The sequence below is a fragment of the Solanum lycopersicum genome, chromosome 8, assembly GCF_036512215.1.
Source record: "Solanum lycopersicum chromosome 8, SLM_r2.1".
Taxonomy (NCBI): domain Eukaryota; kingdom Viridiplantae; phylum Streptophyta; class Magnoliopsida; order Solanales; family Solanaceae; genus Solanum; species Solanum lycopersicum.
The window spans coordinates 6,080,609-6,090,794 of record NC_090807.1 but is presented as its reverse complement, the minus strand read 5'-3'; the positions used below and the strand labels follow the sequence as shown (position 1 = coordinate 6,090,794).

At 33.7% G+C, this 10,186-nt stretch overlaps 1 long non-coding RNA gene across 3 annotated transcripts; it reads left to right on the top strand.

Annotated features, from left to right (window-relative positions):
• Positions 1-329: 329 nt before the first annotated feature.
• LOC104648646 (uncharacterized) lies at positions 330-4,425 on the top strand. Of its 3 annotated transcripts, none has more exons than XR_003247865.2 (5): positions 330-638; positions 1,913-2,275; positions 2,632-2,802; positions 3,874-4,020; positions 4,103-4,425. It is a non-coding gene; the product is annotated as an uncharacterized lncRNA (long non-coding RNA). The 3 variants fall into 3 exon arrangements; XR_003247866.2 differs by having other exon boundaries at positions 331-638; positions 2,174-2,275; XR_742635.4 differs by lacking the exon at positions 330-638 and having other exon boundaries at positions 1,642-2,275.
• Positions 4,426-10,186: the final 5,761 nt, after the last annotated feature.

Here is a 10,186-nt window from a genome sequence, read left to right as displayed (position 1 = left end):
ATTTCACATGCACATTCAAATATTGAAAAAAAACATCATTTATTATGTAGTGTTCAGATTTATTGACCACATCTTAATATTCAGATGTATATTCAGGTCTAAACATCTAAATTTTAATGCAAATCTTAATATTCAAAGGTGTATTCAGATTCAAACCTCTTAATCTTAATAGAAACAAATAAGGCCTACGTAATCTTATATGTTAATTAATGTCGTGTTTTAATTTTAATGATGATTATTTTTAAATATTATTTTATGAATTTCATGATATTAAGTTGTCACACCAATTACTAGTTCTATAATTATGATGGAAGACTTTATATGAACTAACAGAAGTATGGTAGGTTATTTTATTTTCCATTTGACTTTAACTTTTCCAAAACAACAAAATTGAGGCATGGAGGCGGCTGCCGGAGGAGGACATCAGCTGAGTGATCTGCCGGAGCGAATTCTACTTCACATCCTCTCTAAGTTGTGGGAACCATCATACTCTCTACAGGATTCTTTTTTACTTTCCCCAATAGTCAAAATCAAAAATGACATTCTTGCTTTCCTAGCCTAAATATGTTGCCATGGACTGATCTCTTGACTCCAAGGTTCCACCAGATCAATTAACTGATCTGCTATCCTTGATTGAGGTATTGACGATTCATCAATAGTTGGTGTAATTGTAACATAGATAAAATGATATTTTTATTTTGTTTTGTCCAGCTTTGGAAGAATTAGAAATCCAATATTAGAGTTTGATATATTTCAACAATATTACAAGTTTAAGAATTGATGAAATCAGAGATACTTCTCTGGAATTGCAACTCTAATACATATTCTCAAATTCAGACGTATAGTCAATAGCAATTATAATACCTGGCTGTTTGGAGGTATATTGTGTCAAGTGTTTGATTTATGTGTTAGTGTATTCTTGGAAAGCCAAGTGCATAGAACATGATATTTAAAAAAAATTCTCTTATTGTGGCGTGATGATTGTTCCACTTCTCACAATTTGGGACATCGAATAGCATATCATCTGATTTCTCATTAGAATTTGAAATATTAGATATTAGATATAAGATTAAACATCCTTACTATATATGCATAATTTGGTTAGATGTCATTACTATACATTCATAATTTATTAGATGTCGATAATATATACATCAATTTTGCTTCTTATTAAAGACATTTTCTCTTCTTTTCTTTTCTTTTTTCAATTTTATACTCTCTTTTTAAACCTAAAGATTTATAAAAGGGACTTTTGATAGTTCTGTGCACTGAATTTGAGTATATCATAGTGGATAGACCACCGTTACTCCATTTCAATTCATCATTACCAATGTTATCTATACTCCATGGGAAGGCAGAAGAAAGTCATGGCGGCGGCCAGAGGAGGACACCGGCTGAGTGATCTGCCGGAGTTGATTCTAGTCCACATCCACTCTATGTTGTGGAATGCAAAACAAGTTGTGCGAACTAGCCTACTCCCTACACGATGGCGATTTCATTGGATATCCGTTCCATTAAAACTCTCTCACTTTCTCCTATGGTGGAAATCAAAATGACATTGTTTGTTACCTGGCATCCGTCCATAAAGAGCTTTATTATTGGAAATCTTGCAAGAAAATTAAGAGCTTTGGTATCGGGGGGGGGGGGGGGCTTAGGTATGATGAGATTTATTCTAAAGATGTTGATTTTTGGATACATTTTGCTGCTAAAGTTGAAAATGTTGAATTCTTTTCACTTTCATTGATTACTGCAAGCCAACAATGTTATGAGTTTCCGCAGTTCGGGTATAAAAACTCGTCGTTAAAGCAATTCAAATCAATGTGAATTGAACCTTTGTGCTAGTGTTAATTGGAGTAATTTGTTTTTTCTTTCAATTGGGTTCATGGAATTCATGGATGGTGCTGTGGAAAAGGTATTATCTGGTTCCACTATCTTGGAACACTTGGAAGTAAAAAAGAGTTTGGGGCATACAACGTCTGGAAGTAGATCTGTGAAGATGACAGTATTGACGATAGAAGAGTACTACGATAAGAATCATGATATTTTCCTTGAAATATAGCCCTGCAGGTTGAACATTTTGGAAATCTGGGGATTGTGTAGTCAGATACGCATCATGTAGAGAAATGTTTCTTCCCTTAATTATGCTATCCTTCATTTTCATTTTGATTTTAAGGTTGAGGAAAGCAACTTAGAGAAAGAGTTTAGCTGTTTGAAGAAACTTCTTCATGGTGTTGCCCAGGTCGACTGTCTTGAACTGAGTAGCTGGTGCATCAAGGTTTATTCATACTCTTCACTATCCATAATTCTTGATTTTTTTATCTGTTGTTGAATCATTACTATAGTAATATTAAGATCGTCACTACTTAGGATAATTTGATAACTAAGTTGCTAAGTACTCTATAGTAAAGAGTTTGCAATTGATAGAACAATGTATAAAATTTGGTTTGATTTATATTGATCTTACTTCAAGTCGTCTTTGGATTTTCAAACCTACCATGATTAATGTGGAAAATCACAGTTGTATAGTCAACGCTATTTTATGGGAATTATTCAACGGTTTGCATCTCATTTATCGAGTATGCCATATTTCCATGTTTTGACATATTCTACTTTATCTTTTTGATTTATAAGTGCATGTCCATTCCGAAGTTGAAAGCGTGGCAGTCTCCAACAACAAGCTGGAATTTGTTGGACCTTCAAATAAAATAACGCCAGTTAGACTTTCCTGGAATTTACAGCTTGCTACAAAGCTCATTGGATATTGAGACATTGTTCATTGATTTGCATGGGGATTCATCAAGAGTAAGTTTTTTAGATCTTTATTTCTATTACGTAAAGGGCGTACTTGACTTCTTTACGTGTTAAAAAGATAAGCCCCTGCAAGGAGGACTCCCATTTGTAATTTGATGCAGAAATAGGTTAAGTGCTTAATAAGTTTCACAAGTAATGTAGCTAACAAGGTGTCACTTTTGCTTTTTGCGGCTACAATGTTGCCTTTGTCTCTATGCATTTTCTTGATGCCTTCTATGATTAAACCAATCACAAAAAAGGAGCTTCACAACAATATCTTCTTGCTTGTGGAGATTCTCCTTTTACTGTGTTTTCACAAGAACTAAAAAGGAGAAAATGTTATTTGTCTCACCTTTTTCTTCTTTTTTTTCCTTTCTTGAAAAAAAGGAGAAAAAGGTGAGAAAAATAACATTTGATTTGGCATAAGGATCAATCCGGGAAGTTCGTTTTGTTGCACTGTTTGAGATAAACTTTGGGTTTTCTTTCGAATTTTCCACTTGTCAATTATTAAGTTCCCTCTAGCTTCTCTCGGCAGTGAGTTAAGGCCAAAAATTTTATTCACTACGTCCCATAGATGATTGTACCCACCCTAACTAAAGAATCAGACACACATAGACTTCACTATAAAATTGTGTCACTTTGATCAACTTTTTAGTATCTTTTGTGATAAATTAATAGTGCCAAAAAGTTTTTGTAACTCCCTTGAAAGCATTCACTATAAAATAAGCGAGGGCAGTCTTTGTCCCAAATGTTTCTAATACAATGTTCAAGACACCATAGGTGATTGTCTCAATGAAAATGATTTCTAAGTGAACTTTTGGAAAGTGTTGGAAAAAGACGCTTCACAAATGATTGTTCTTACCTTCATGTGAGGGGGGTAAATGATCAGATTTGATGAAACTTTAAAACATTTTTATTGTTGTTTGCATGTATTACACTGTATGTAACATTTGCTAAGCACTTTAGATGTTTCTTTCAGTTTAAAAATTCCTGACCTTTTTATTATATCCACTATCAACACTTTGGCTCCAGGTTTTCATCTAAGGAGAGTAACTGGTTAACATAGTGGTTTCTTTCCTACAGGGCTAGTTGTTAATGTACACAAACAAGGGTAAACAAATCCACAGGTTTGAGACACATAACTTTAACGGCTCATTTACACACCTGAAGACTGTCGAGATCATTAGCCGTAGGGGACTACTAAGTGAAAATAAGTTTCTACTGCCACTGGTAAAATATTTTCTCAAACATACTATCGTGCTAGAAAAGTTTGTCTTTGTCGTATTATTATTAAGGATTGATGTGTTTCCAGATGATGCTCAAATGACACAGGAGTTACTAAGCCTTCCAAGATCATCTCCACACATTTCAATTGTCATTTCTCATCCATAACTTTTGGACCCTATGTTTTGGGACAATTGCAACATCTCAAACTAAATTTGTAAAGAAATCTAGCAGTGGAACCTTTGAAGGAAAAGTTTTTTTGTAAACTGAGAAGTCTATTGTAATATATCTATGGTTGTTGAAACATTTATGTTACTATATTTGTATGAACATATCGAGAAGTTCTATCGATGGATAAGCACTTCTGTAAACTGATGCAAACCAAATAATAATAATGCACTCCCTTTGAAAGTTTTTTTTTTCCATAAATGAATGTATAATCTCACTTAACCCTAAATTTATAATGTCAAACACGAACGAATTACTATAACAAAAATAATTTTTAGCAACAATAATTATATACATTAATAAAGAGTGTTAAATCTTTATAGGTATTAGCTAAGTGTTATTAAATTCATTGTCGCTAAAGTCTTTAGGGACATATACAAAAAGTTTTAATTGCCGCAAAAAAAACATATTTTGTGGCAATTGAGTTATTGTCGCTAAAGGCATTAAGGACATATATAAAAGTGTAAATTGCCGCTAATTTTTTTCGCTATATATTTTATGGTAACTAAGATATTGTTGTTAAAGAATGTCCCTATAAATCATTTTTGATGTAGTGAATTGATTGGACAGTCAGAAGAGTTTAAGATGTTATAGTCCAGTATTGTTAAGCTCATGGCACACAAGTTCATGTTATCTAAAATATCAACAAGGTAGGAATAGTCCGTACATTCCTCAGTGATAAAGTCTGTCAATATCTCTTTATTCTTTTAAGACAGCTATTTCTCAAGTTCCATTGCTACACCTAGAAATTTAATAAACAGGTAGTCCACGAGTTTATTTGGGTTACCTTGGCGACCATGCATCTAGGAAAGTATCAACAGTATGTGGATAGTCAAAATGTCACCATAATCTCTAGAGAAAATTTTGAAAAGTCACTATATATAATGAACTTAACGAGGCTCCTTAGCTACAGTTTGCATATTTACGGGTTGTAAACTATATTTTAAGCTGCTATGAGCGACCTCGTTTGTATAATTTTGGGATAAGGTACAAGTACCCCTATACTATGACCGAAATATCAGAGACACGTCTTAACTAAACAAAGGTCCTATTACCTCCGAACTTATTCAAAAAAGTTTAGACAGAATGTTCTTAATTGGTATTCTTAAAGTTCATTCAAAATCTTGTTGTTTTGGGGTTTTGATGATTTGTTGAGACGAAATTGAGTAATTTGAGAGTCATTTTCAGTAGATTAGAGTGTATTAAATTTAATTAATTGAATGCAAGTGCTTGGGAAAGAAACCGTTTGATTCTAGGAGAGTTAGGGTGAGAAAATGAGCAAGGAAACTGTTGGATTTTCTGGGTTGGGCCCTAGACAGAGCGCCCCAAACCCTCCTCTTAGCTTTAGAGGATGGCGCACCGTGCCACCCATAGCGCCAGGGTTACCTGCCCCATCCAGTTTGTCTTCAGTTGTTCCGTTTGAGTTCGTTTAAAGTGCACCTTCACTCCTTTTCGAGGGATACTCTTGGGTACGAAAGAAGGATATCCGAGCCTGGGAACATCTCTTTGATAGCATTGTTTGGACTCCTTTACGCTGTAAATCCCTCCACATTGGTTATGGCTGAAGCCGATCCTCTCCTTGGTACTTCAGCTAGTGGCTAATCTCAAGTTTGTTCTCTCGATCGGATGTGCCTATGTCACTAGAACATGTGAGGACTAACTAATATAAGGTACTTCTAAACACATAAAATCATTCATAACATGACAACAACCTTCAATTCATAATTCAAATTCAATGTAGAGTTGAGAGTTAAGTTTTTAGAATTCTTTTGAACATTATGAGAAAGTCCTTTTAAAGAGTCTTCTACAACTTCCAGTAATTTTAACTAAGTTCATAGAAAGTAAGTATGAGAATGAAAAGATTTGTATTCACGAGTTCCATATTATTATGTAGACCTTCGAGTCGAATCATTCATGCCCATAACTTCCACATGAACTCGATTTAGTTAAGTACCTTTGAAAAGAGTAGTATCTTCAAGTTCTAAGTCTTGAGTAATAAGTTTCTAACACATTTGAGTTTATATTTCTAATCAAGGGACTATAACATGTTACCATGAAGTTATTGAGTTGAATTGTTCATGGTCATAATTCCGCATGAACCCTATAAGTCGAACAATCTTGAGATGAGAAGTGTATTTGAGTCCTTGAATTGAGTAGCTCATGCTCACAATTCCGTATGAACCCCCCCCCTCTATGTTCTACATCATGAAATCATCCATAAACATGAGATCACGAACCTTGAATCCATAATCAAATTCAAGGAATGTTAAGAATATCAAAGTCAAGAGAAGTTAAGAGTCAAGTCTAGAAGTTAAGAGCGAGTCAAAGTAAAGTTTTTAAAAGTCTTTCCCAAACATTTGTAAATTTCAAGTTGAGTAAAGAGTAAACATTGAAGTCTTTTCATCAAAGAAGTATATGGGGACTATGTCTTCCCAAAGAGTTCAAAAAAATTTCACATTTGACAAAGAAAGGGAACATTGATTATGAGAGAGATTTTAAGCTATGTTTTGAGTAATTATCTCAAACTAAAAAAAGAAGTTGTCATATGAGCTAAGTATATTTTTAGGAGTAGTATTGACCACCGATACAGAGATGAGAGTTCATATTAACTCAATTATCCATAAACCATGTGTTCATCATGGGTATTAAAATATCATATTTTTGAGATGATCACTTAAGTTAAGCTGGTGAATCCACTAAGTAGAGCGTTCTATATGACGTCAAAGTATATGAAAATTCTGGCAGCGTGGGCAAAACGTTGTATCACCACTTAGTCTCATAGTGATGGTTCTCGGTTAGAGAAACCTTTACAATAGTAATTGCATGGCTCCTCAAGAGGTTTTGCAGTATGAATGGGGGTATGGGACTTCATTCATGCATTGCACAACAAGACTTTGAGAGGGATCATGGTATGTCTTTTATGATATAATGATTATGAGTTGAAATCATGTTTATATTACACTTGTTTTAAACTATTTTATATTGAAATGAGTTCAGTTAAATATCAAGAGTTGAGTATTTCGAGTTGAATACCTCAAGTGGAGTATCTTGTATAGATTGCGATTTATTGAGTCGAGTATCATATCTTTGAAGTTGAGTATCTCATATTTGAAGTTGAGTATCTAATATGTATGTTTGAGTCTCTTATCCTTGAGTACTTCTGAGTTGAGTAAGTCAGTAGTTTTGAGTATCCTTATGTACTTCTTGAGTTGAGTACGTTTGAAAAGAGGTAAGTATGTATTTAGTTTTTTCAAGTTCAAGCTTATGTTATGTTTTATAATTCCCCTAATTACATGCTCATATATTCCACATACTGAGCCATTTGGCCTGCACCTTTACATAATGCCGACACATGTATTCAGGATCATCAACAGGAGCTTCGTGGATAGATTTGAGAGTTCGAGTTAACTATGATGAGCCTCCTTGCTTTCAGAAGATTTCAATTACCTTTCAACTATATAAGTTGTTAGGATGTTTTAGGTCTTGTACCGTATTCCATCATTGTCATTTAGAGGCTTCATAGATAGACAGTAAAGTTTCAGAAGTCTGTATCATTTATTTTATTAAATTTCTTAAAGACTTAAGTTGCCTATTTTATGACAAGTTGAATATCATTATTTTTATTCAGAGTTTTTAATTTGAGTTAAAGCCTTTTATTCGGTCATGTCCAGGGTGTAGGCTCGGGTAGGGACAATTATTCTCCTGAAATTTCTACCATAATTACATGTTTCACTTGCGGTGATTTTGGTCATAAATCTTTTAATTGTAGAAAATATTTTTCTGGAAAGGGGAGTTGGAGACCAAAAGTAACTAATCATCAAGGATCCAAAAATTCTTGGTAACCTAAAAGAAACTAATCTTATTGCTTTTGTAGGAGCAATCCAAGAAAACCTACAGAAAAAGAATGTGGGTACTTGACAATGGATGCTCCAGACATATGTGTAGAAAGAAAGAAACTTCAAAACTATAAAAAGAATAGATGGCTGGATGTGTCAGATTTGGAGACAATGCTAAAATGGAAGTAACTAGAGTTGGGACTATTACACTCAACTCATCATGCGATCTAATCAAAGTGTATTTGGTTGAGAAACTCAAACATAACATTCTCAGCGTTAGTAAACTATGTGATGTTGGATTTCAAGTTACTTTCAATACAACCAGCTCATCATCAAACATCCTAAGAAAAAGCTAACTCTTATTAGAGATCGATTTAATAAAATATATGTTTTAAATAATATTGATTTTCCATTTCTTACTTGTCTTACTGTAGTCTCAAGCAATCTTTGGATATGACATCTAAAGCTTGGACATACAAGTATGCATGCTCTTGAAAACTTTCTAGACTTTAACTAGTCATTCGTCAGCCTAAACTAAAATTTGAGAAAGATCATATTTGTAGCACATATCAAATGGGAAATAAGACTCGATCATCCTATAAAGGAAAAGATATTGTAAGTACTTCAAAAACCCTTCGGCTCTTTCACATGGATTTGTTTGGTCCTACTCGAATGGAGGTAAACGATATGCATTTGTTAAAATTTTTGATGACTTCTCAAGGTTCACATGGATAATCTTTATAACTCACAAAAATGAAGATTTTGCTACATCATTACAACTATTCATATTTATTATGATGGTGAATTCAACAATAAATCTTTTGAAAAATTATGCGCTCAAAATGGTTTCACTCAAAGCTTCTCTTCACCCAGATCAGCTCAACAAAATGGGGTTATAGAGAGGAAAAATTTATTACTAAAAGATACAACAAGAACTATGCTTCTCGATCAAAATCTTCCCGATCATTTTTTGGCAGAAGCTGTAAGTATTGTTTGTCATATTCTTAACAGGTTTTTATCTGACCTATACTAAAGAAGACTCCATATGAACTATAGAGAGGTAAGAAACCAAACATCAGCTATTCCCATCCATTTGGATGCAAATGTTTCATCCAGAATAACAGTATGAACAATATTGGTAAGTTCGATGAAAGAAGTGACGAAGGTATTTTTCTAGGTTATGCTCCCGGCCTTTCGTGTTTTTAGTAAAAGAACTTTAAGTGTTGAAGAATATGTTCATGTGATATTTGATGACACTAATACAAGATTACAGGAAAGTGAAGTAGGCGATGATGAAATTGATTCATTCAAACTAGCAAAAGATATTCAAAAAGTGTCCACTGAAAATATCATTGAAGAGCCATCTACCGCAGAAGCAGAATCGACTACTCGAGCTGACAAAGTAAATATTCCCAGGGAATGGAGACACAGTGTAAGCTATAATGAAAACTTCATTCTAAAATAATCAGATGACAAAATTCAGACAAGATTCTCTCTCAATAAACAAGCTTCATTGACTCTCATATTACAGATAGAACCAAAACGAATTAATGAAGCAATGGAAGATGAGTCATAGCTACAAGCAACAAAAGAAGAACTTGATAAATTCAAAAAGAATCAAGTGTGGACTCTTATTGAAAGACCTAAGACTTGTTCAGTAATAGGAACCAAATGGGTATCTCGCAACAAATTGGACGAAAATGGGAAGGTTATTCGGTATAAAGTCAGGTTAGTAGCTCAGGGTTACTCACAACAAGAAAGATTCGACTATGATGAAGCTTTTGCTCCTATGACAAGGTTAGAATCTATTCGAATTCTTCTAGTGTTTGCTTTTTTCAATCGTTACAAACTTTTTCAAATGGACATTAAAAGCGCATTTTAAGCAGATTTATTAGAGAAGAAGTTTTTTTTAAACAACCTCCCCATTTTTTAGCATTCCTCTTGTCCTGATTATGTTTAAAATTATCGAAAGCTCTGTATAGACTAAAACAATCCCCAAAAGCTTGGTATGAAAGATTGAGCACTTTTCTTATAAAAAAAGATTTCCTAAGAGGAAAAATTGATACAACTCTATTTACAAAAAAATTGACTCGTGCATTCTTGTTGTT